The sequence below is a fragment of the Oncorhynchus kisutch genome, unplaced genomic scaffold (genome assembly GCF_002021735.2).
Source record: "Oncorhynchus kisutch isolate 150728-3 unplaced genomic scaffold, Okis_V2 scaffold3689, whole genome shotgun sequence".
Taxonomy (NCBI): Eukaryota; Metazoa; Chordata; class Actinopteri; order Salmoniformes; family Salmonidae; genus Oncorhynchus; species Oncorhynchus kisutch.
The window spans coordinates 230265-255264 of record NW_022265634.1 but is presented as its reverse complement, the minus strand read 5'-3'; the positions used below and the strand labels follow the sequence as shown (position 1 = coordinate 255264).

At 51.1% G+C, this 25000-nt stretch overlaps 1 pseudogene; it reads left to right on the top strand.

Annotated features, from left to right (window-relative positions):
- The first annotated feature begins 1769 nt into the window (after positions 1 to 1769).
- LOC109886678 (E3 ubiquitin-protein ligase TRAF7-like) overlaps positions 1770 to 25000 on the top strand; it is a 41672-nt pseudogene continuing 18441 nt past the window's right edge.

The window sequence follows — 25000 nt, the reverse complement described above, 5'->3', positions numbered from 1 at the left end:
AACTAGCCTACCTGGTTAAATAAAGGTGTTCTCAACTAGCCTACCTGGTTAAATAAAGGTGTTCTCAACTAGCCTACCTGGTTAAATAAAGGTGTTCTCAACTAGCCTACCTGGTTAAATAAAGGTGTTCTCAACTAGCCTACCTGGTTAAATAAAGGTGTTCTCAACTAGCCTACCTGGTTAAATAAAGGTGAAATAAAAGAAAAGAAAAAAAGAGGTGGCAAACTGTTTGACAGAAATGGTAGTAGAATGGTAGTAGAAGGTGAATGTGGAACTTTTGTTGCAAACATATCCTGATGATGCTGCGTACTATTTTGTGCGATGACGCTGTTGGTGTGATCGAGGCGTTGCTTGCTAGCTTGCTAGCTAACTACAGAGGTTAGCTGGCTAGTTAGCTACAGAGGTTAGCTTGCTAGCTAGCTATAGAGGTTAGCTGGCTAGTTAGCTACAGAGGTTAGCTGGCTAGTTAACTACAGAGGTTAGCTGGCTCGTTAGCTACAGAGGTTAGCTGGCTAGTTAGCTACAGAGGTTAGCTGGCTAGTCAGCTACATAGGCTAGCTGGCTAGTTAGGTACAGAGGTTAGCTGGCTAGTTAGCTACCAAGGTTGGCTGGCTAGTTAGCTACAGAGGATAGCTGGCTAGTTAGCTACCGAGGTTGGCTGGCTAGTTAGCTACAGAGGATAGCTGGCTAGTTAGCTACAGAGGTTAGCAGGCTAGTTAGCTACTGCCATCAGATGTTGTTGTGTTGTTATCATACTTAGCCTATTCCACCGTTTATAAAATGCATACTGTCATTTGAATATAGCCTGGGAAAAGGGAATCCGGACACACTGTGGACACGGTAGACACCAGAGGAGGCTGCAGAGGGGAGGAATATTATATTAATATTAATGGCTGGAACAGAGTGAATGGAATGTCATCAAACACCTGGAAACACCACGTGTCTGATGTATTAGATACCATTCCACCCTAGTCCGCTCCAGCCATTACCACGAGCCCGTCCCTCCTCAATTAAGGTGCCACCAACCTCCGGTGGTAGACACATTTAAATGTAGTTGGAGATGCATTACGTGTTCAGAATTCCATGATCTGAACTCTAAAGCCAAATATTTTTTTATAACTAAACCAAGATAGACCACAGCCTGTCGTTTCAAATGAGAACAAATGAGATATTTTTATGGTGGGCAGAACCAGGCAGGAGCTAGCGAGATCCAATTGGCACCTTCTAGAATTGATTTACATATTTCCTTTGGCAAATGCCTACTCTGAAGTGTGCGTGTGCAATAACTACATTTGCCTTGGCACACAGATTTTAGTTTTGGGAAAAAAAGGAAACTGTATTGAGATAAAATGTTTAATCGATTAATAAATTTGCAGAATGTCAGGCCAAAATCCATCTCTTCTCCCACTGTCAGCCACTGGGCTTCCTCATCCCATATTTGGTAGTGAGTGGGGAAAAAACGCCAACCGGATGCTTCACATTTATACATCCGATGAAATCTGTCTCATTGTTCCATCTGTGCTTAAAGCTGCAAGATGAACTATCAAGTCTTCTCGAACAGGGCCTTATGGGTATTGTAGTCCCCTTTGGTTACACTCTGAGCCGTATGAAATAGGAGGCCCGTTGTTCGAGAGCGACAAAAACGACTGACTAATCTACAAAAAAATCACTTTACATCATAAAAAAATTAAAAATAATACACATTATTATTTATAGATCAGTCAGTCCCCCCCACCCACCAAAAAATGATACCCATGATACATTGCGGTCTTTGACCCCTGTATCCGACGTACACGGTCGAGAGGACTTCCGCTTCTCTCCGACTGCTTGTTGTTTTGAGGCGTGAAAGAGAGAAAAGGAGCATTTCAACTACACAGTTAACTACGATTTAACACAATGGTAAGATCACTCACGAATTGTGATTATGTTAAATGTGTCATATCATTGGTAAACAGCATAGTTAAATATATATATATATATCTATCTGTTTGTTGCAGTGTTTGCGATCAGTTAACATCACACACATACCCGACAGCTGTAACGTTATACCATTTGTATCTAGTTTTATTTTTCTTCCATCTAGCCCAACTATTCATGGGGTGTAACTTATTCATTATTTTTTTTTAAAGAACACATAACAGGAGGAAATCTGTCCCAATAGATTCTCCCGTTTTGGAGGAAAAACGGTTTGTGCATCAAGAATCGTTGAAATGATTAATGGCAGTGATTTGCTAATTTAACTAACTAGTCTGTTTCGGTATGATAACTAGTTAACCAGCTGGAGGACTAGTCTGTTTTGGTATGATAACTAGCTAAGTCTCTACAGCTAAAAGCTAACCAGCTGGAAGACTAGTCTGTTTCGGTATGATAACTAGCTAAGTCTCTTCAGCTAAAAGCTAACCCGCTGGAGGACTAGTCTGTTTTGGTATGATAACTAGCTAAGTCTCTTCAGCTAACCAGCTGGAGGACTAGTCTGTTTCGGTATGATAACTAGCTAACCAGCTAGAGGACTAGTCTGTTTCGGTATGATAACTAGCCAATCAGCTGGAGGACTAGTCTGTTTCGGTATGATAACTAGCTAAGTCTCTTCAGCTAAAAGCTAACCAGCTGGAGGACTAGTCTGTTTCGGTATGATAACTAGCTAACCACTGGATGACTAGTCTGTTTTGGTATGATAACTAGCCAATCAGCTGGAGGACTAGTCTGTTTCGGTATGATAACTAGCTAAGTCTCTTCAGCTAAAAGCTAATCAGCTGGAGGACTAGTCTGTTTTGGTATGATAGCTAGCTAAGTCTCTACAGCTAAAAGCTAACCAGCTGGAGGACTAGGCTGTTTCGGTATGATAACTAGCTAATTTGGTGATAATTTCCTACCTAGTTTACACATCATCATTGACCATTTGCATTTTATGTTGGCAAGCCATGTAGATAACGTTAGGTAGCAGATACCAAACTATCAGTGTGTGAATCGTTGTGCATCACATATTTGGCCCAGTGCCCAGGAGTGAGTTAACATTGGTTCAGTATGCCTCTTTCTGCTTCTCTCTCTCTTTCTGCTTCTCTCTCTCTCTTTCTGCTTCTCTCTCTTTCTGCTTCTCTCTCTTTCTGCTTCTCTTTCTGCTTCTCTCTCTCTCTCTGCTTCTCTCTCTCTTTCTGCTTCTCTCTCTCTCTTTCTGCTTCTCTTCTCTCTTTCTGCTTCTCTCTCTCTCTTTCTGCTTCTCTCTCTCTCTTTCTGCTTCTCTCTCTCTCTCTCTCTTTCTGCTTCTCTCTCTCTCTCTCTCTTTCTGCTTCTCTCTCTCTCTCTCTCTTTCTGCTTCTCTCTCTCTCTCTCTTTCTGCTTCTCTCTCTCTCTCTTTCTGCTTCTCTCTCTCTCTTTCTGCTTCTCTCTCTTTCTGCTTCTCTCTCTTCTGCTTCTCTCTCTTTCTGCTTCTCTCTCTTTCTGCTTCTCTCTCTTTCTGCTTCTCTCTCTCTCTCTTTCTGCTTCTCTCTCTTTCTGCTTCTCTCTCTTTCTGCTTCTCTCTCTTCTGCTTCTCTCTCTCTCTCTTTCTGCCTCTCTCTTTCTGCTCTCTCTTTCTGCCTCTCTTTCTTTCTGCCTCTCTTTCTTTCTGCTTCTCTCTCTCTCTTTCTGCTTCTCTCTCTCTCTTTCTGCTTCTCTCTCTCTCTTCTGCTTCTCTCTCTCTCTTTCTGCTTCTCTCTCTCTCTTTCTGCTTCTCTCTCTCTTTCTGCTTCTCTCTCTCTTTCTGCTTCTCTCCTCTCTCTCTTTCTGCTTCTCTCTCTCTCTCACTCTCTCTGCTTCTCTCTCTCTCTTTCTGCTTCTCTCTCTCTCTTTCTGCTTCTCTCTCTCTTTCTGCTTCTCTCTCTCTCTCTCTCTTTCTGCTTCTCTCTCTCTCTCTCTCTTTCTGCTTCTCTCTCTCTCTCTCTCTTTCTGCTTCTCTCTCTTTCTGCTTCTCTCTCTCTCTTTCTGCTTCTCTCTCTTCTGCTTCTCTCTCACTCTTTCTGCTTCTCTCTCACTCTTTCTGCTTCTCTCTCTTTCTGCTTCTCTCTCTTTCTGCCTCTATTTCTTTCTGCTTCTCTCTCTTTCTGCCTCTATTTCTTTCTGCCTCTATTTCTTTCTGCTTCTCTCTCTCTCTCTTTCTGCTTCTCTCTCTCTCTTTCTGCTTCTCTCTCTCTCTTTCTGCCTCTCTTTCTTTCTGCCTCTCTTCTTTCTGCTTCTCTCTCTCTTCTGCTCTCTCTCTCTTTCTGCTTCTCTCTCTTCTTTCTGCTTCTCTCTCTCTCTTTCTGCTTCTCTCTCTCTTCTTTCTGCTTCTCTCTCTCTCTTTCTGCTTCTCTCTCTCTCTTTCTGCCTCTCTTTCTTTCTGCCTCTCTTTCTTTCTGCTTCTCTCTCTCTCTTTCTGCTTCTCTCTCTCTCTCTCTCTCTCTTTCTGCTTCTCTCTCTCTCTCTCTCTTTCTGCTTCTCTCTCTCTCTCTCTCTTTCTGCTTCTCTCTCTCTCTCTCTCTTTCTGCTTCTCTCTCTCTCTCTCTCTTTCTGCTTCTCTCTCTCTCTTTCTGCTTCTCTCTCTCTCTCTCTTTCTGCTTCTCTCTCTCTCTCTCTTTCTGCTTCTCTCTCTCTCTCTCTTTCTGCTTCTCTCTCTCTCTTTCTGCTTCTCTCTCTCTCTTTCTGCTTCTCTCTCTCTCTTCTGCTTCTCTCTCTCTCTTTCTGCTTCTCTCTCTCTTTCTGCTTCCTTCTCTCTTTCTGCTTCTCTCTCTCACTCTTTCTGCTTCTCTCTCTTTCTGCTTCTCTCTCTCTCTCTTCGCCTCTATTTCTTTCTGCTTCTCTCTCTCTCTCTTTCTGCCTCTCTTTCTGCTTCTCTCTCTCTCTTTCTGCTTCTCTCTTTCTTTCTGCTTCTCTCTCTTCTGCCTCTCTTTCTTTCTGCTTCTCTCTCTCTCTTTCTGCTTCTCTCTCTCTCTTCTGCTTCTCTCTCTCTCTTTCTGCTTCTCTCTCTCTCTTTCTGCTTCTCTCTCTTTCTTTCTGCCTCTCTTTCTTTCTGCTTCTCTTTCTTTCTGCTTCTCTTTCTTTCTGCTTCTCTTTCTTTCTGCTTCTCTCTCTCTCTTTCTGCTCTCTTTCTTTCTGCTTCTCTCTCTCTCTTTCTGCTTCTCTCTCTCTCTTTCTGCTTCTCTCTCTCTCTGACAGGGGGGGTGGGACCCCTCACATATTCCCTACGATTAGTGGTCCCCTGCTTCTCTCTCTCTCTCTTTCTGCTTGCCTTTTGCTCTCTCTCTCTGACAGGGGGGGTGGGACCACTCACTTATTCCCTACGATTAGTGGTCCCGGGCAGTTTTTATTGGCTGATTCGGTATGATATGACCATATGAGGTGACGGCCTGCATGCCTTTCTGTTTACATCATGAGTTTAGAGAGGAGCAGATGGCTAGAGAAACACTGCTCAGGTCTCTGTGGACTTGGTCCTCTTGTTACACATTTCTTTTCTCATTAGGACTGCTTGGACTGAGGGGTTTTGTGCAGATAGAAGTCTGTTTTTACACTGGCCAGGAAGGCGTTGGTATGTAAGTCCTGTGTAGCTAGCACAGAGTTGTTGATCATTGATAGTTGTTGGACAGGTTCATGTGTTCAGGCCGTGTTGTCTTCAGTCAGATCTCAGATGGTAACCTGTTGGTCTGACATTAAGGCCGTGTTGTCATCAGTCTGATCTCAGATGGTAACCTGTTGGTCTGATCTCAGATGGTAACCTGTTGGTCTGATCTCAGATGGTAACCTGTTGGTCTGATCTCAGATGGTAACCTGTTGGTCTGATCTCAGATGGTAACCTGTTGGTCTGATCTCAGATGGTAACCTGTTGGTCTGATCTCAGATGGTAACCTGTTGGTCTGATCTCAGATGGTAACCTGTTGGTCTGATCTCAGATGGTAACCTGTTGGTCTGATCTCAGATGGTAACCTGTTGGTCTGATCTCAGATGGTAACCTGTTGGTCTGATCTCAGATGGTAACCTGTTGGTCTGATCTCAGATGGTAACCTGTTGGTCTGATCTCAGATGGTAACCTGTTGGTCTGACATTAAGGCCGTGGCCAGGAAGGCGTTGGTATGTAAGTCCCCTGTACCTCTGACCTCCTGTACCCCCCCCCCCCCAGACTGGTAGAGGCTGTGTCCATTGTGTGGGTTCCCCTGACCTCTGACCTCCTGTACCCCCCAGGCTGTAGAGGTTGTGGGTTGTGAGCAGCAGTGAGTGTCCTCTACTCCAGCACCTCCAGAGCAGCAGCCTGCCACCCAGCCAGACATCTCAACCCCCCCCCTCCCTCAGCCAGACCCCCCCAGCGGGGTGACAACCCACCAGCATGGAGGCCTCCTTCGGCCCCACCTTCTCAGCCGTGGTTCCTGGAGCTAAAAGTGAGTCCACCTCAGGAAAATCTCTGTCAGGGAAAACTCTGATAAGGAATCATGTCAGCTGATATCTCTTCTGTCTGCAACATCCTGGAAGTTTAACCTCAGACAAAGCCCTAGGTGTGTCAGACATAGAAATATATAATGTAGATTATATGGTGTCAGTTTAACCTCACTGACTAAGCCCTTGGTGTGTCAGAGACAGAAATATATAATCTAGATTCTATGGTGTCAGTTTAACCTCACTGACTAAGCCATTGGTCAGACATAGAAATATATAATGTAGATTCTATGGTGTCAGTTTAACCTCACTGACTAAGCCCTAGGTGTCAGACATAGAAATATATAATATAGATTCTATGGTGTCAGTTTAACCTCACTGACTAAGCCATTGGTCAGACATAGAAATATATAATCTAGATTCTATGGTGTCAGTTTAACCTCACTGACTAAGCCATAGGTGTGTCAGAGACAGAAATATATAATCTAGATTCTATTTTGTCAGTGTAACCTCACTGACTAAGCCATAGGTGTGTCAGACATAGAAATATATAATCTAGATTCTATGGTGTCAGCGATTTATTGTGGTAACTTCCTAGTGAGTATAAGGTAACTAACTATATGGTAGCTAGCTATATGCTAACTACATATTAACCCCAGACTCTCTCTCTCCACTCTGTGTTCACCTTAGTTTAAGGTCACTATGGTAACTGTATGGTACCTAAATATGGTTAAACTATAAGATAACTAAGGGTAACCTCAGACTCTCTCTCTCTCTGTTTCAGCGGAAGCCTCCGGTACCTACAAGCAGCACCGCCGTACCCCCTCCTCCTCCAGTACCCTCACATACTCGCCACGAGACGACGAGGATGGCATGGTACACACACACACACACATACACACACACTGATTTAGCTCATGTCTTTTTGTGTTCTGCAGAAATATAATCTATAGTAAATGCGATTTATTTCAAATGAACTTTATTTGACTGGTTCATAGTTCAATAAAATGCTAGAAACACTCAGGAATATGTTCCCGGGAAATCACCCATGTGGAGTTTTACCACATCAATCACTGACTTCGTTAATAAGGGCATTGACGACGACGTCTTCGTCCCCACGGTGACGAACATATCCCAACCGGAACACTTGTTGCTTTCAAGGGGCGGGAACACTAACCCGGACACGGAATCTTCATTAATAAGGTCTTCGTCCCCACGGTGACGAACATATCCCAACCGGAACACTTGTTGCTTTCAAGGAGTGGGAACACTAACCCGGACACGGATAAGTAAATCCTGCTACGACTTCTGACGAAAGATATAAAACAGGCAAGAGGACTCTCAGGTAGAATCCTACGACACCGGGTCCGATACTCGTCGGATGTGGCAGGGGGGGCTTGCAAACTATCAAGGATTTACAAAGGGTAACCCAACCGCGAGCTGCCCAGTGACGCGAGCCCACCAGATGAGCTAAATACCGTCTATGCTCACTCTTGAGGCAAGCAACACTGAACCATGCATGAGCGCACCGACTGTTCCAGACGACTGTGTGAACAACCTCTCTGTAGATCTTTAAATAGGTCTAACATTCACAAGGCCGCAGGGACAGACCGAGTTACCGGGACACGTGTTCGGAGCACTGGCCAGCTGGTAAATGTCTTCACTGACTGCTTCAACCTTCACCCCCGACTCCGTCTGTTATACCGACATGTTTCAGACCATCATGGTCCCTGTGCCCAAAACATGCCACGGTTACCTGTCTGAATGACTATCAACATATTGGCACTTACATCTGTAGCCATGAAAGGCTTTGACTCACATCAGCACCATCATCCCCAGACCCAGACCAATTAGCATATCTCCCGACAGATCCACAGATGACACAATCTCTTGCGCTCCACACTGCCCTTTCACACCTGGACAAAGGAAACGGAGGCGGTCACCGGCCAGGATGAGACTGCCTGTAGGGAGGCGGTCACCGACCAGGATGAGACTGCCTGTAGGGAGGCGGTCACCGACCAGGATGAGACTGCCTGTAGGGAGGCGGTCACCGACCAGGATGAGACGGCCTGTAGGGAGGCGGTCAGTGACCTGGCAGTGTGCTACCATGACGACAACCTCTCCCTCGACGTCAGCAATACTACAGGAAGAGAAGGGAGGAGCACACCCCCCGTTCACATCGACAGAGCCGTAGTGGAGTGGGTCTAGAGCCCCAAGTTCCTTGGTGTCCACATCACTGAGGTTCTATCATGGTCCAAACACACCCAACACAGACGAAGAGGGCCTGACAAGACCTCTTCACCCTCAGGACGCTGAAAAGATTTGTCAAGGGCCTTTAGATCCTCTAAAAGTTCTACAGCTGCACCATCGAGAGCATCCTGACCGGTTGCATCACCGCCTGGTATGGCAACTGCTCGGCATCTGACCGCAAAGTGCCTACTGAGGGTAGTGCAATACAACACTGGGGCCAAGCTTCCTGCCATCCAGGACCTCTATACCAGGCGGTGTCAGAAGAAGACCCCAAAAATGGTCAGTTTCCAGCCAACCGAGTCATAGACTGTTTTCTCTGTTGCACCGAGTCTGGAACCAACCGGACCGTGAACAGCCCCCCCCCCCCACCCCAAGCCGTAGGACTGCTAAATAGTTAGTACGGGTAGTTAGTACGGGTAGTTATTTGGGTAACAGTTTAACCATCTGACTCTTTTTTTCACTACGTTTTGACTCATCACGTACAACATGCTGCTGCGACTCTTTACCATCTACCCAAATTACCTCATACCCCTGCACGTCGACTCCGTACTGGTACCCTGTGTATATACCCCTGCACGTCGACTCAGTACTGGTACCCTGTGTATATACCCCTGCACATCGACTCCGTACTGGTACCCTGTGTATATACCCCTGCACATCGACTCAGTACTGGTACCCTGTGTATATACCCCTGCACATCGACTCAGTACTGGTACCCTGTGTATATAACCTAGTCATCATGACTCCGTACTGGTACCCTGTGTATATACCCCTGCACATCGACTCCGTACTGGTACCCTGTGTATATACCCCTGCACATCGACTCCGTACTGGTACCCTGTGTATATACCCCTGCACATCGACTCCGTACTGGTACCCTGTGTATATACCCCTGCACATCGACTCAGTACTGGTACCCTGTGTATATACCCCTGCACATCGACTCCGTACTGGTACCCTGTGTATATACCCCTGCACATCGACTCCGTACTGGTACCCTGTGTATATACCCCTGCACATCGACTCCGTACTGGTACCCTGTGTATATACCCCTGCACATCGACTCCGTACTGGTACCCTGTGTATATACCCCTGCACATCGACTCCGTACTGGTACCCTGTGTATATACCCCTGCACATCGACTCCGTACTGGTACCCTGTGTATATACCCCTGCACATCGACTCCGTACTGGTACCCTGTGTATATACCCCTGCACATCAACTCCGTACTGGTACCCTGTGTATATACCCCTGCACATCGACTCCGTACTGGTACCCTGTGTATATACCCCTGCACATCGACTCAGTACTGGTACCCTGTGTATATACCCCTGCACATCGACTCCGTACTGGTACCCTGTGTATATACCCCTGCACATCGACTCCGTACTGGTACCCTGTGTATATACCCCTGCACATCGACTCCGTACTGGTACCCTGTGTATATACCCCTGCACATCGACTCCGTACTGGTACCCTGTGTATATACCCCTGCACATCGACTCAGTACTGGTACCCTGTGTATATAACCTAGTCATCATGACTCCGTACTGGTACCCTGTGTATATACCCCTGCACATCGACTCCGTACTGGTACCCTGTGTATATACCCCTGCACATCGACTCAATACTGGTACCCTGTGTATATACCCCTGCACATCGACTCCGTACTGGTACCCTGTGTAAATACCCCTGCACATCGACTCCGTACTGGTACCCTGTGTAAATACCCCTGCACATCGACTCCGTACTGGTACCCTGTGTATATACCCCTGCACATCGACTCCGTACTGGTACCCTGTGTATATAACCTAGTCATCACGACTCCGTACTGGTACCCTGTGTATATACCCCTGCACATCGACTCCGTACTGGTACCCTGTGTATATACCCCTGCACATCGACTCCGTACTGGTACCCTGTGTATATAACCTAGTCATCATGACTCAGTACTGGTACCCTGTGTATATAACCTAGTCATCATGACTCAGTACTGGTACCCTGTGTATATAACCTAGTCATCATGACTCCGTACTGGTACCCTGTGTATATACCCCTGCACATCGACTCCGTACTGGTACCCTGTGTATATACCCCTGCACATCGACTCCGTACTGGTACCCTGTGTATATACCCCTGCACATCGACTCAGTACTGGTACCCTGTGTATATAACCTAGTCATCATGACTCCGTACTGGTACCCTGTGTATATACCCCTGCACATCGACTCCGTACTGGTACCCTGTGTATATACCCCTGCACATCGACTCAGTACTGGTACCCTGTGTATATACCCTGCACATCGACTCAGTACTGGTACCCTGTGTATATACCCTGCACATCGACTCCGTACTGGTACCCTGTGTATATACCCTGCACATCGACTCAGTACTGGTACCCTGAGTATATAACCTAGTCATCATGACTCAGTACTGGTACCCTGTGTATATACCCTGCACATCGACTCCGTACTGGTACCCTGTGTATATACCCTGCCACATCGACTCCGTACTGGTACCCTGTGTATATACCCTGCACATCGACTCAGTACTGGTACCCTGAGTATATAACCTAGTCATCATGACTCAGTACTGGTACCCTGTGTATATACCCTGCACATCGACTCAGTACTGGTACCCTGTGTATATAACCTAGTTATCATGACTCAGTACTGGTACCCTGTGTATATAACCTAGTCATCATGACTCAGTACTGGTACCCTGTGTATATACCCTGCACATCGACTCAGTACTGGTACCCTGTGTATATGCCCTGCACATCGACTCAGTACTGGTACCCTGTGTATATAACCTAGTCATCATGACTCAGTACTGGTACCCTGTGTATATACCCTGCACATCGACTCAGTACTGGTACCCTGTGTATATACCCTGCACCTCGACTCAGTACTGGTACCCTGTGTATATACCCTGCACCTCGACTCAGTACTGGTACCCTGTGTATATACCCTGCACCTCGACTCAGTACTGGTACCCTGTGTATATACCCTGCACCTCGACTCAGTACTGGTACCCTGTGTATATACCCTGCACATCGACTCAGTACTGGTACCCTGTGTATATACCCTGCACATCGACTGAGTACTGGTACCCTGAGTATATAACCTAGTCATCATGACTCAGTACTGGTACCCTGTGTATATACCCTGCACATCGACTCAGTACTGGTACCCTGTGTATATAACCTAGTTATCATTACTCAGTACTGGTACCCTGTGTATATAACCTAGTTATCGTGACTCAGTACTGGTACCCTGTGTATATAACCTAGTTATCGTGACTCAGTACTGGTACCCTGTGTATATAACCTAGTTATCATGACTCAGTACTGGTACCCTGTGTATATAACCTAGTTATCGTGACTCAGTACTGGTACCCTGTGTATATAACCTAGTTATCGTGACTCAGTACTGGTACCCTGTGTATATAACCTAGTTATCGTGACTCAGTACTGGTACCCTGTGTATATAACCTTGTTATCGTTACTCAGTACTGGTACCCTGTGTATATAACCTAGTTATCGTTACTCAGTACTGGTAAACTGTGTATATAACCTAGTTAGCGTTACTCAGTACTGGTACCCTGTGTATATAACCTAGTTATCGTGACTCAGTACTGGTACCCTGTGTATATAACCTAGTTATCATGACTCAGTACTGGTACCCTGTGTATGTTGCCTAGGCATCATTACTCGCTCTCTCTGTCTCTGTCCCCCCCAGCTCCCCATCAGCACCCCGAGGCGTTCTGACTCTGCCATCTCGGTGCGTTCCCTCCTCTCTGAGTCCAACATGTCTCTCTCCGCTCGACCTTCTCTCTTCACGAGGATGACGACGACATGGTACGGCTACACTAATGATGCTAAAGATGCTAACAATCCTTCAACATTAAATACGCTAACGCTATCGATGCCAATGTTAACTCTATGCTAATTATACTTCAATGATACCCCCGGTGCTATCGATGCTAACTGTGCTAGTGATACCTGAATGCTAGTGATACCTGAATGCTAACTGTGCTAGTGATACCTGAATGCTAACTGTGCTAGTGATACCTGAATGCTAACTGTGCTAGTGATACCTGAATGCTAACTGTGCTAATGATGTGTGTGTAGGAGCCCCTGGTGTTTGCAGAGCAGCCGTCGGTGAAGCTGTGTTGTCAGCTCTGCTGCAGCGTCTTCAAAGACCCTGTCATCACCACCTGTGGGGTGAGAGAAACCATCCGCTAGCCTCTCACTTCCTCACCCTCTCCGCTCCCCTGTTTGTTCTCCTCACCCCTCCTCTCCTCTCCCTCCTCTCCTCTCCTCACCCCTCCCTCATTGACCCCTGTCTCTGTCTCCCTGTTTGTTCTCCTCACCCCTCTGCTCCCCTGTTTGTTCTCCTCACCCCTCCTCTCCTCACCCCTCCTCTCCTCACCCCTCCCTCATTGACCCCTGTCTCTGTCTCCCTGTTTGTTCTCCTCACCCCTCTGCTCCCCTGTTTGTTCTCCTCACCCCTCTGCTCCCTGTTTGTTCTCCTCACCCCTCCTCTCCTCACCCTCCTTCATTGACCCCTGTCTCTGTCTCCCTGTTTGTTCTCCTCACCCCTCCTCTCCTCACCCCTCCTTCATTGACCTCTGTCTCTGTATCCCCTGTTTGTCCTCCTCACCCCTCTCCTCTCCTCACCCCTCCTCTCCTCACCCCTCTCCTCTCCTCACCCCTCCTTCATTGACCTGTCTCTGTCTGTCTCTCCCTCCAGCACACCTTCTGCAGGCGATGTGCCTTGACCTCCGGTAGGGGACTTTACCTACCTACACTGTTGGTTAAGTAGTTACACCTTTCCAGCATCACATATATAATGTGAATGCAACTTGTTCTTACATTTGTTTATCTCTCGCTCTCTCTCCCCTCCTCTACCCCTCCTCTCTCTCTCCCCTCCTCTCTTTCTCCCTGTTCTCTCATTCTCCCTCTCTCTGCCCTCCTCTACCCCTCCTCTCTTTCTCCCTGTTCTCTCATTCTCCCTCTCTCTGCCCTCCTCTACCCCTCCTCTCTTTCTCCCTGTTCTCTCATTCTCCCTCTCTCTGCCCTCCTCTACCCCTCCTCTCTTTCTCCCTGTTCTCTCATTCTCCCTCTCTCTGCCCTTCTCTACTCCTCCTCTCTTTCTCCCTGTTCTCTCATTCTCCCTCTCTCTGCCCTCCTCCACCCCTCCTCTCTTTCTCCCTGTTCTCTCATTCTCCCTCTCTCTGCCCTCCTCCACTCCTCCTCTCTTTCTCCCTGTTCTCTCATTCTCCCTCTCTCTCTCCCCTCTACCCCTCCTCTCTTTCTCCCTGTTCTCTCATTCTCCCTCTCTCTGCCCTCCTCCACCCCTCCTCTCTTTCTCCCTGTTCTCTCATTCTCCCTCTCTCTGCCCTCCTCCACCCCTCCTCTCTTTCTCCCTGTTCTCTCATTCTCCCTCTCTCTGCCCTCCTCCACTCCTCCTCTCTTTCTCCCTGTTCTCTCATTCTCCCTCTCTCTCCCCTCCTCTACCCCTCCCCTCTTTTCTCCCTGTTCTCTCATTTTCCCTCTCTCTGCCCTCCTCCACTCCTCCTCTCTTTCTCCCTGTTCTCTCATTCTCCCTCTCTCTGCCCTCCTCCACCCCTCCCCTCTTTCTCCCTGTTCTCTCATTCTCCCTCCACCCCTCCCCTCTTTCTCCCTGTTCTCTCATTCTCCCTCCACCCCTCCCCTCTTTCTCCCTGTTCTCTCATTCTCCCTCCACCCCTCCCCTCCTCCTCCCTGTTCTCTCATTCTCCCTCTACCTCTCCCCTCCTCCACCTCTCTTTCTCCCTGTTCTCTCCCTCTCTCCCCTCCTCTAGATAAGTGTCCGGTGGACACGGCTAAGTTGACGGTGGTGGTGAACAACATAGCTGTAGCAGAAACAGATAGGAGAGCTGTTTATCCACTGTAAATACGGCTGCCGGCTCTTAAACACCACCCCCACTTCCCCTAATGGGGCCGGAGGAGGGGCTTCCCCCAACGGGGCCGGAGGAGGGGCTTCCCCGAATGGGGCCGGAGGAGGCACTGCTGCTAGTCGGGTGAAGGGACACCTAAGATGGGAGGACCTGGGAACTTTGAGGTTGATCCAATGGGCTGTCCTTTCACCATCAAGCTCACCACACGCAAGTAAGGGCTTGAGATGTTACTTTTGTTTAGTTAGTTATTGTGCCGTTGTGATTTTGAAAAGGACAGTTCACTCTAAAAATCCAACGTTTGTCAGATGTTCTCAGACCTCAATAGGTGTCTGATGCAGAGACGAGTCTATAGCTGCCGGAATTTAGATGGAACGATCCCTTTTGCTGGTTAGACGTCGGAGGGAACGATCCCCTTTGCTGGTTAGACGTCGGAGGAAACGATCCCCTTTGCCGGTTAGACGTCGGAGGGAAACGATCCCCTTTGCCGGGTTAGACGTTTCAGGGAAACGATCCCCTTTGCCGGTTAGGCGTCGGAGGGAAACGATCCCCTTTGCCGGTTAGGCGTCGGAGGGAAACGATCCCCTTTGCCGGTTAGGCGTCGGAGGGAAACGATCCCCTTTGCCGGTTAGGCGTCGGAGGGAAACGATCCCCTTTGCCGGTTAGGCGTCGGAGGGAAACGATCCCCTTTGCCGGTTAGGCGTCGGAGGGAAACGATCCCCTTTTGCCGGTTAGGCGTCGGAGGGAAACGATCCCCTTTGCCGGTTAGGCGTCGGAGGGAAACGATCCCCTTTGCCGGTTAGGCGTCGGAGGGAAACGATCCCCTTTGCCGGTTAGGCGTCGGAGGGAAACGATCCCCTTTGCCGGTTAGGCGTCGGAGGGAAAACGATCCCCTTTGCCGGTTAGGCGTCGGAGGGGAAACGATCCCCTTTGCCGGTTAGGCGTCGGAGGGAAACGATCCCCTTTGCCGGTTAGGCGTCGGAGGGAAACGATCCCCTTGCCGGTTAGGCGTCGGAGGGAAACGATCCCCTTTGCCGGTTAGGCGTCGGAGGGAAACGATCCCCTTGCCGGTTAGGCGTCGGAGGGAAACGATCCCCTTTGCCGGTTAGGCGTGCGGATGGAAAACGATCCCTTGCCGGTTAGGAGTCGGAGGGAACGATCCCTTTGCCGGTTAGGCGTCGGAGGGAAACGATCCCCTTTGCCGGTTAGGCGTCGGAGGGAAACGATCCCCTTTGCCGGTTAGGCGTCGGAGGGAAAACGATCCCCTTTGCCGGTTAGGCGTCGGAGGGAACGATCCCCTTTGCCGGTTAGGCGTCGGAGGGAAACGATCCCCTTTTGCCGGTTAGGCGTCGGAGGGAAACGATCCCCTTTGCCGGTTAGGCGTCGGAGGGAAACGATCCCCTTTGCCGGTTAGGCGTCGGAGGGAAACGATCCCCTTTGCCGGTTAGGCGTCGGAGGGAAACGATCCCCTTTGCCGGTTAGGCGTCGGAGGGAAACGATCCCCTTTTGCCGGTTAGGCGTCGGAGGGAAACGATCCCCTTTGCCGGTTAGGCGTCGGAGGGAAACGATCCCCTTTGCCGGTTAGGCGTCGGAGGGAAACGATCCCCTTTGCCGGTTAGGCGTCGGAGGGAAACGATCCCCTTTGCCGGTTAGGCGTCGGAGGGAAACGATCCCCTTTGCCGGTTAGGCGTCGGAGGGAAACGATCCCCTTTGCCGGTTAGGCGTCGGAGGGAAACGATCCCCTTTGCCGGTTAGGCGTCGGAGGGAAACGATCCCCTTTGCCGGTTAGGCGTCGGAGGGAAACGATCCCCTTTGCCGGTTAGGCGTCGGAGGGAAACGATCCCCTTTGCCGGTTAGGCGTCGGAGGGAAACGATCCCCTTTGCCGGTTAGGCGTCGGAGGGAAACGATCCCCTTTGCCGGTTAGGCGTCGGAGGGAAACGATCCCTTTGCCGGTTAGGCGTCGGAGGGAAAACGATCCCCTTTGCCGGTTAGGCGTCGGAGGGAAACGATCCCCTTGCCGGTTAGGCGTCGGAGGGAAACGATCCCCTTTGCCGGTTAGGCGTCGGAGGGAAACGATCCCCTTTGCCGGTTAGGCGTCGGAGGGAAACGATCCCCTTTGCCGGTTAGGCGTCGGAGGGAAACGATCCCCTTTGCCGGTTAGGCGTCGGAGGGAAACGATCCCCTTTGCCGGTTAGGCGTCGGAGGGAAACGATCCCCTTTGCCGGTTAGGCGTCGGAGGGAAACGATCCCCTTTGCCGGTTGGCGTCGGAGGGAAACGATCCCCTTTGCCGTTAGGCGTCGGAGGGAAACGATCCCCTTTGCCGGTTAGGCGTCGGAGGGAAACGATCCCCTTTGCCGGTTAGGCGTCGGAGGGAACGATCCCTTTGCCGGTTAGGCGTCGGAGGGAAACGATCCCCTTGCCGGTTAGGCGCGGAGGGAAACGATCCCCTTTGCCGGTTTTAGGGTTTTGTTTTTTTTTCAGGGCGCGAGGGAAACGATCCCCTTTGCCGGTTAGTTTGCCGGTTAGGCGTCGGAGGGAAACGATCCCCTTTGCCGGTTAAGGCGTCGGAGGGAAACGATCCCCTTTGCCGGTTTAGGCGTCGGAGGGAAACGATCCCCTTTGCCGGTTAGGCGTCGGAGGGAAACGATCCCCTTTGCCGGTTAGGCGTCGGAGGGAAACGATCCCCTTTGCCGGTTAGGCGTCGGAGGGAAACGATCCCCTTTGCCGGTTAGGCGTCGGAGGGAAACGATCCCCTTTGCCTGTTAGGCGTCGGAGGGAAACGATTCCCTTTGCCGCTTAGCGTCGAGGGAAACGATCCCCTTTGCCGGTTAGGCGTCGGAGGGAAACGATCCCCTTTGCCGGTTAGGCGTCGGAGGGAAACGATCCCCTTTGCCGGTTAGGCGTCGGAGGGAAACGATCCCCTTTGCCGGTTAGGCGTCGGAGGCGAAACGATCCCCTTTGCCGGTTAGGCGTCGGAGGGAAACGATCCCCTTTGCCGCGTTAGGCGTCGGAAGGGAAACATCCCCTTTGCCGGTTAGGCGTCGGAGGGAAATGATCCCCCTTTGCCGGTTAGGCGTCGGAGGGAAACGATCCCCTTTGTCCGGTTAGGCGTCGGAGGGAAACGATCCCCTTTGCCGGTTAGGCGTCGGAGGGAAACGATCCCCGTTGCCGGTTAGGCGTCGGAGGGAAACGATCCCCTTTGCCGGTTAGGCGTCGGAGGGAAACGATCCCCTTTGCCGGTTAGGCGTCGGAGGGAAACGATCCCCTTTGCCGGTTAGGCGTCGGAGGGAAACGATCCCCTTTGCCGGTTAGGCGTCGGAGGGAAACGATCCCCTTTGCCGGTTAGGCGTCGGAGGGAAACGATCCCCTTTGCCGGTTAGGCGTCGGAGGGAAACGATCCCCTTTGCCGGTTAGGCGTCGGAGGGAAACGATCCCCTTTGCCGGTTAGGCGTCGGAGGGAAACGATCCCCTTTGCCGGTTAGGCGTCGGAGGGAAACGATCCCCTTTGCCGGTTAGGCGTCGGAGGGAAACGATCCCCTTTTGCCGGTTAGGGTCGGAGGGAAAACGATCCCCTTTGCCGGTTAGGCGTCGGAGGGAAACGATCCCCTTTGCCGGTTAGGCGTCGGAGGGAAACGATCCCCTTTGCCGGTTTAGGCGTCGGAGGGAAACGATCCCCTTTGCCGGTTAGGCGTCGGAGGGAAACGATCCCCTTTGCCGGTTAGGCGTCGGAGGGAAACGATCCCCTTTGCCGGTTAGGCGTCGGAGGGGAAACGATCCCCTTTGCCGGTTAGGCGTCGGAGGGAAACGATCCCCTTTGCCGGTTTAGGCGTCGGAGGGAAACGATCCCCTTGCCGGATTAGGCGTCGGAGGGAAACGATCACCCTTGCCGGTTAGGCGTCGGAGGGAAACGATCCCCTTTGCCGGTTAGGCGTCGGAGGGAAACGATCCCCTTTGCCGGTTAGGCGTCGGAGGGGAAACGATCCCCTTTGCCGGTTAGGCGTCGGAGGGAAACGATCCCCTTGCCGGTTAGGCGTCGGAGGGAAACGATCCCCTTTGCCGGTTAGGCGTCGGAGGGAAACGATCCCCTTTGCCGGTTAGGCGTCGGAGGGAAACGATCCCCTTGCCGGTTAGGCGTCGGAGGGGAAAACGATCCCCTTTGCCGGTTAGGCGTCGGAGGGGAAACGATCCCCTTTGCCGGTAGGCGTCGGAGGGAAACGATCCCCTTTGCCGGTTAGGCGTCGGAGGGAAACGATCGCCCTTACATCAACAAGGCCGGGTTAGGCGTCGGAGGGAAAACGATCCCCTTTGCCGTTAGGCGTCGGAGGGAAACGATCCCTTTGCCGGTTAGGCGTCGGAGGGAAACGATCCCCCTTTGCCGGTTAGGCGTCGGAGGGAAACGATCCCCTTTGCCGGTTAGGCGTCGGAGGGAAACGATCCCCTTTGCCGTTAGCTGTCGGAGGGAAACGATCCCCTTGCCGGTTAGGCGTCGGAGGGAAACGATCCCCTTTGCCGGTTAGGCGTCGGAGGGAAACGATCCCCTTTGCCGGTTAGGCTTCGGGAGGGAAACCGATCCCCTTTGCCGGTTAGGGCGTCGGAGGAAACGATCCCCTTTGCCGGTTAGGCGTCGGAGGGAAACGATCCCCTTTGCCGGTTTAGGCGTCGGAGGGAAACGATCCCCTTTGCCGGTTAGGCGTCGGAGGGAAACGATCCCCTTTGCCGGTTAGGCGTCGGAGGGAAACGATCCCCTTTGCCGGTTAGGCGTCGGAGGGAAACGATCCCCTTTGCCGGTTAGGCTCGGAGGGAAACGATCCCCTTGCCGGTTAGGCGTCGGAGGAACGATCCCCTTGCCGGTTAGGCGTCGGAGGAACGATCCCCTTTGCCGGTTAGGCGTCGGAGGGGAAACGATCCCCTTTGCCGGTTAGGCGTCGGAGGGGAAACGATCCCCTTTGCCGGTTAGGCGTCGGAGGGGAAACGATCCCCTTTGCCGGTTAGACGGAGGAGGGAAATGATACCCTTTGCTGTGATCCTGATGTTGACCTCTGACCTGCAGGGAGCACGAGGTGAGCTGTGACTACCGTCCAGTGCGCTGTCCCAACAACCCCTCCTGCCCTCCCTCTCCTCACCATGAACCTGGAGGGACACCTTAAGGAATGTGAACACATCAAGTGCCCTCACTCCAAATACGGGTAGGGTCGCGCTCACACACACACATTCACATTACGGTTTCTGAAAATTGTCACGTTGTCCCCTCTTCCTCCCAGAGCAGCATCGAGTCAGTCACGTTGTTCCCTCTGGTGTCCAGAACAGCATTGAGTCAGTCACGTTGTCCCTCTTCCTCCAGAACAGCATTGAGTCAGTCACTTTGTCCCCTCTTCCTCCCAGAACAGCATTGAGTCAGTCACGTTGTCCCTCTTCCTCCCAGAGCAGCATCGAGTCAGTCACGTTGTCCCCTCTTCCTCCCAGAGCAGCATTGAGTCAGTCACGTTGTCCCCTCTTCCTCCCAGAACAGCATTGAGTCAGTCACGTTGTCCCCTCTTCCTCCCAGGGCAGCATCGTGTCAGTCACGTTGTCCCCTCTTCCTCCCAGAGCAGCATCGAGTCAGTCACGTTGTCCCCTCTTCCTCCCAGAGCAGCATTGAGTCAGTCACGTTGTCCCCTCTCCTCCAGGGCAGCATCGTGTCAGTCACGTTGTCCCCTCTTCCTCCCAGAGCAGCATCGAGTCAGTCACGTTGTCCCCTCTTCCTCCCAGAACAGCATCGAGTCAGTCACGTTGTCCCCTCTTCCTCCAGAACAGCATTGAGTCAGTCACGTTGTCCCCTCTGGTGTCCCAGAACAGCATTGAGTCAGTCACGTTGTCCCCTCTTCCTCCCAGAACAGCATTGAGTCAGTCACGTTGTCCCCTCTTCCTCCCAGAACAGCATTGAGTCAGTCACGTTGTCCCCCCTGTCTGACCCATGTCTGACCCTCTCCCTGACCCCCCCCCGACATCTGGACCCCCTGTCTGACCCCTGTCTGACCCCCTGTCTGACCCCTGTCTGACCCCTCTCTCTCTCCTTCTCCTCAGATGTGCGTTTATCGGTAACCAGGATACGTATTCTACCCATCTGGACCCCCTGTCTGACCCCCTGTCTGACCCCCTGTCTGACTCCCTGTCTGACCCCTGTCTGACCCCCTGTCTGACCCCTCTCTCTCTCCTTCTCCTCAGATGTGCGTTTATCGGTAACCAGGATACGTTATTCCACCCATCTGGACCTGTGTAAGTTTGAAGGGCTGAAGGAGTTCCCTGCAGCAGACGGATGACAGGTACGTACAACCATGAGGTACAGGTGACCCTCCCCCTCTCCCTGATAGGTTCCATGTTGACCCTCCCCCTCTCCCTGATAGGTTCCATGTTGACCCTCCCTCTCTCCCTGATAGGTTCCATGTTGACCCTCCCTCTCTCTCTGATAGGTTCCATGTTGACACTCCCCCTCTCCCTGATTAGGTTCCATGTTTGACCCTCCCTCTCTCCCTGATAGGTTCCATGTTGACCCTCCCTCTCTCCCTGATAGGTTCCATGTTGACCCTCCCCCTCTCCCTGATAGGTTCCATGTTGACCCTCTCCCTGATAGGTTCCATGTTGACCCTCCCCCTCTCCCTGATAGGTTCCATGTTGACCCTCCCTCTCTCCCTGATAGGTTCCATGTTGACCCTCCCCCCTCTCCCTGATAGGTTCCATGAGATGCAGGTGACCCTGTCTCAGAAGGACCAGGACATTGCCTTCCTGAGGTCCATGCTGGGGAACTGTCTGAGAAACTGGACCAGCTAGAGAAGAACCTGGAACTGAAGTTTGGTATGAGGGGGGGTTTGACCTGGGGGGGGGGGGGGGGGGGGTTGACCTGGGGGGGGGGGGGGGGGGGGGGACCTGGGGGGGTTCTGGGGGTTCTGACCTGGGGGGTTCTGACCTGGGGTAACTGTCTGAGAAACTGGACCAGCTGGAGAAGAACCTGGAACTGAAGTTTGGTATGAGGGGGGGGGGGGGTTGACCTGGGGGGGGTTTCTGACCTGGGGGGGGTTCTGACATGGGGCGGTATGACCTGGGGGGGTTCGGACCTGGGGTAACTGTCTGAGAAACTGGACCAGCTGGAGAAGAACCTGGAACTGAAGTTTGGTATGGGGGGGGTTCTGACCTGGGGGGGTTCTGACCTGGGGGGGTTCTGACCTGGGGGGGGGGGGGGGGTTGACCTGGGGGTGATATTTCTGACCTGGGGATAGGGGGGGGTTTCTGTGTGTGTTTCTGACCTGGGGGGTGTGTGTTCCAGATGTCCTGGATGAGAACCAGAGTAAGCTGAGTGAAGACCTGATGGAGTTTAGGAGAGATGCCTCCATGCTCAACGTGAGTTTCTGATCTCTATATTATACTAGGATGACCGTCACACACAGTACATTTATCATTTACTCTCTCTGTCTCTCTCTCTCTCTCTCTCCATGTCTCTCTCTCTTTCTCTCCGTGTCTCTCTCTCCGTGTCTCTCTCTTTCTCTCCGTGTCTCTCTCTCTCTCTGTGTCTCTCTCTCCGTCTCTGTCTCTCAGGATGAGTTGTCCCACATCAACGCCAGACTCAACATGGGCATCCTGGGCTGTGAGTTTTCTCCTCCTTTTTTCTCTCCTCTCCCTCTTCTACTCCTCTCCTCCCCTCTTTTCTCTCCTCTCCCTCTTCTCTCTCCTTTCCTCTCTCTCCTCTCTTCTCCTCTCCTCCCTCCTCCTCCTCTCCTCCCCCCTCTCTCTCCTCTCCTCTCTCCTCCTCCTCTCCTCTCTCCCCCTTCTTCTCCTCTCCTCTCTCCCCCTTCTTCTCCTCTCCTCCTTTCCCTCTTCTACTCTCCTCTCCTTTCCCTCTTCTCTCCTCTCCTTTCCCTCTTCTCTCCTCTCCTTTCCCTCTTCTCCTCTCCTTTCTCTCCTCTCTTCATCTCTCCTCTTCTCCATTCTGTCCTTTTCTCCCCTCCCCTCCTCTCCTCTCCTTCACTTGTCTGTTGTGAAAACATGTTAAACTAACCCTCCCTGTGTGTCCCTCCTGTCTTGTCCGTTGTGAAACGGAGATGTTAAGTTGTGAAGAGATGTTAGACTAACCTGTTTGTGTCCCTCCTCCTTTCCCCTCTGTGCAGAGATGTTAAGTTGTGAAGAGATGTTAGACTAACCTGTTTGTGTCCCTCCTCCTTTCCCCTCTGTGCAGAGATGTTAAGTTGTGAAGAGATGTTAAACCCTCCCTGTGTGTGTCCCTCCTCCTTTCCCCTCTGTGCAGAGATGTTAAGTTGTGAAGAGATGTTAGACTAACCTGTTTGTGTCCCTCCTCCAGCCTACGACCCCCAGCAGATCTTTAAATGCAAAGGGACGTTCGTAGGTCACCAGGGGCCAGTCTGGTGTCTGTGTGTCTACTCTACAGGGGACCTGCTCTTCTCTGGGTCCTCGGACAAGACCATCAAGGTACACACACACACACAACTGGGACACCTTAAAAATCAGACATTCTCTCAAGTTGGTATTTTTGATGAGAGGAGAAACAGAAAAATGATCAAAATATCTTCACATGAAAAATTATCAGGGAATCTTCGGAGTTTCATTTCCAGACAGACAACCCGAGTTTCATTTCGTCACGTGTTTCAAGCTCTGGTTGTCAGGAGAGCTCCCTCTCATTCTACCCACACTGCCTCTCTGGTTGTCAGGAGAGCTCCCTCACTCTACCCACACTGCCTCTCTGGTTGTCAGGAGAGCTCCCTCTCATTCTACCCACACTGCCTCTCTGGTTGTCAGGAGAGCTCCCTCTCATTCTACCCACACTGCCTCTCTGGTTGTCAGGAGAGCTCCCTCTCATTCTACCCACACTGCCTCTCTGGTTGTCAGGAGAGCTCCCTCTCATTCTACCCACACTGCCTCTCTGGTTGTCAGGAGAGCTCCCTCTCATTCTACCCACACTGCCTCTCTGGTTGTCAGGAGAGCTCCCTCTCATTCTACCCACAATGCCTCTCTGGTTGTCAGAGAGCTCCCTCTCATTCTACCCACACTGCCTCTCTGGTGGTCAGGAGAGCTCCCTCTCATTCTACCCCACTGCCTCTCTGGTTGTCAGGAGAGCTCCCTCTCATTCTACCCACACTGCCTCTCTGGTTGTCAGGAGAGCTCCCTCTCATTCTACTCACCCACACTGCCTCTCTGGTTGTCAGGAGAGCTCCCTCATTCTACCCACACTGCCTCTCTGGTTGTCAGGAGAGCTCCCTCTCATTCTACCCACACTGCCTCTCTGGTTGTCAGGAGAGCTCCCTCATTCTACCCACACTGCCTCTCTGGTTGTCAGGAGAGCTCCCTCTCATTCTTCCCACACTGCCTCTCTGGTTGTCAGGAGAGCTCCCTCTCATTCTACCCACACTGCCTCTCTGGTGGTCAGGAGAGCTCCCTCTCATTCTACCCACACTGCCTCTCTGGTGGTCAGGAGAGCTCCCTCTCATTCTACCCACACTGCCTCTCTGGTTGTCAGGAGAGCTCCCTCATTCTACCCACACTGCCTCTCAGCCAGGCAGGTACAGAGTGGACTGATTGGGCGCCTCCGAACGTCTCATCGATAGCTAAAATGCCGTGCAAATGTAGATTGCAGCCTGCCTGGATGGGTTTACACCAGACCCAACCAGGGACGTAGTGGAAACAAACAAACGGTTTTTACTCAACTTTTTTATTTAGATAATTATCCTTTACTCACTTACGCATTTATCACCGTCGATCGACTCTCAGAAGTCTTCTAAACCTGAGTTGTAATCGTTGATCAGAAGTCTTCGTTGATCAAGAAGTCTTCTAGACCTGAGTTGTAATCGTTGATCAGAAGTCTTCGTTGATCAAGAAGTCTTCTAGACCTGAGTTGTAATCGTTGATCAGAAGTCTTCGTTGATCAAGAAGTCTTCTAGACCTGAGTTGTAATCGTTGATCAGAAGTCTTCGTTGATCAAGAAGTCTTCTAGACCTGAGTTGTAATCGTTGATCAGAAGTCTTCGTTGATCAAGAAGTCTTCTAGACCTGAGTTGTAATCGTTGATCAGAAGTCTTCGTTGATCAAGAAGTCTTCTAGACCTGAGTTGTAATCGTTGATCAGAAGTCTTCGTTGATCAAGAAGTCTTCTAGACCTGAGTTGTAATCGTTGATCAGAAGTCTTCGTTGATCAAGAAGTCTTCTAGACCTGAGTTGTAATCGTTGATCAGAAGTCTTCGTTGATCAGAAGTCTTCTAAACCTGAGTTGTAATCGTTGATCAACGCTCAGACCGCACACACAGACACGTTGACTCTCTCTCTCTCTCTCTCTGACCACACACAGACACATGTTGTCTCTCTCTCTCTCTCTCTCTCTCTCTCTCTCTCTCTCTCTCTCTCTCTCTCTGACCACACACAGACCATGTTGTCTCTCTCTCTCTCTCTCTC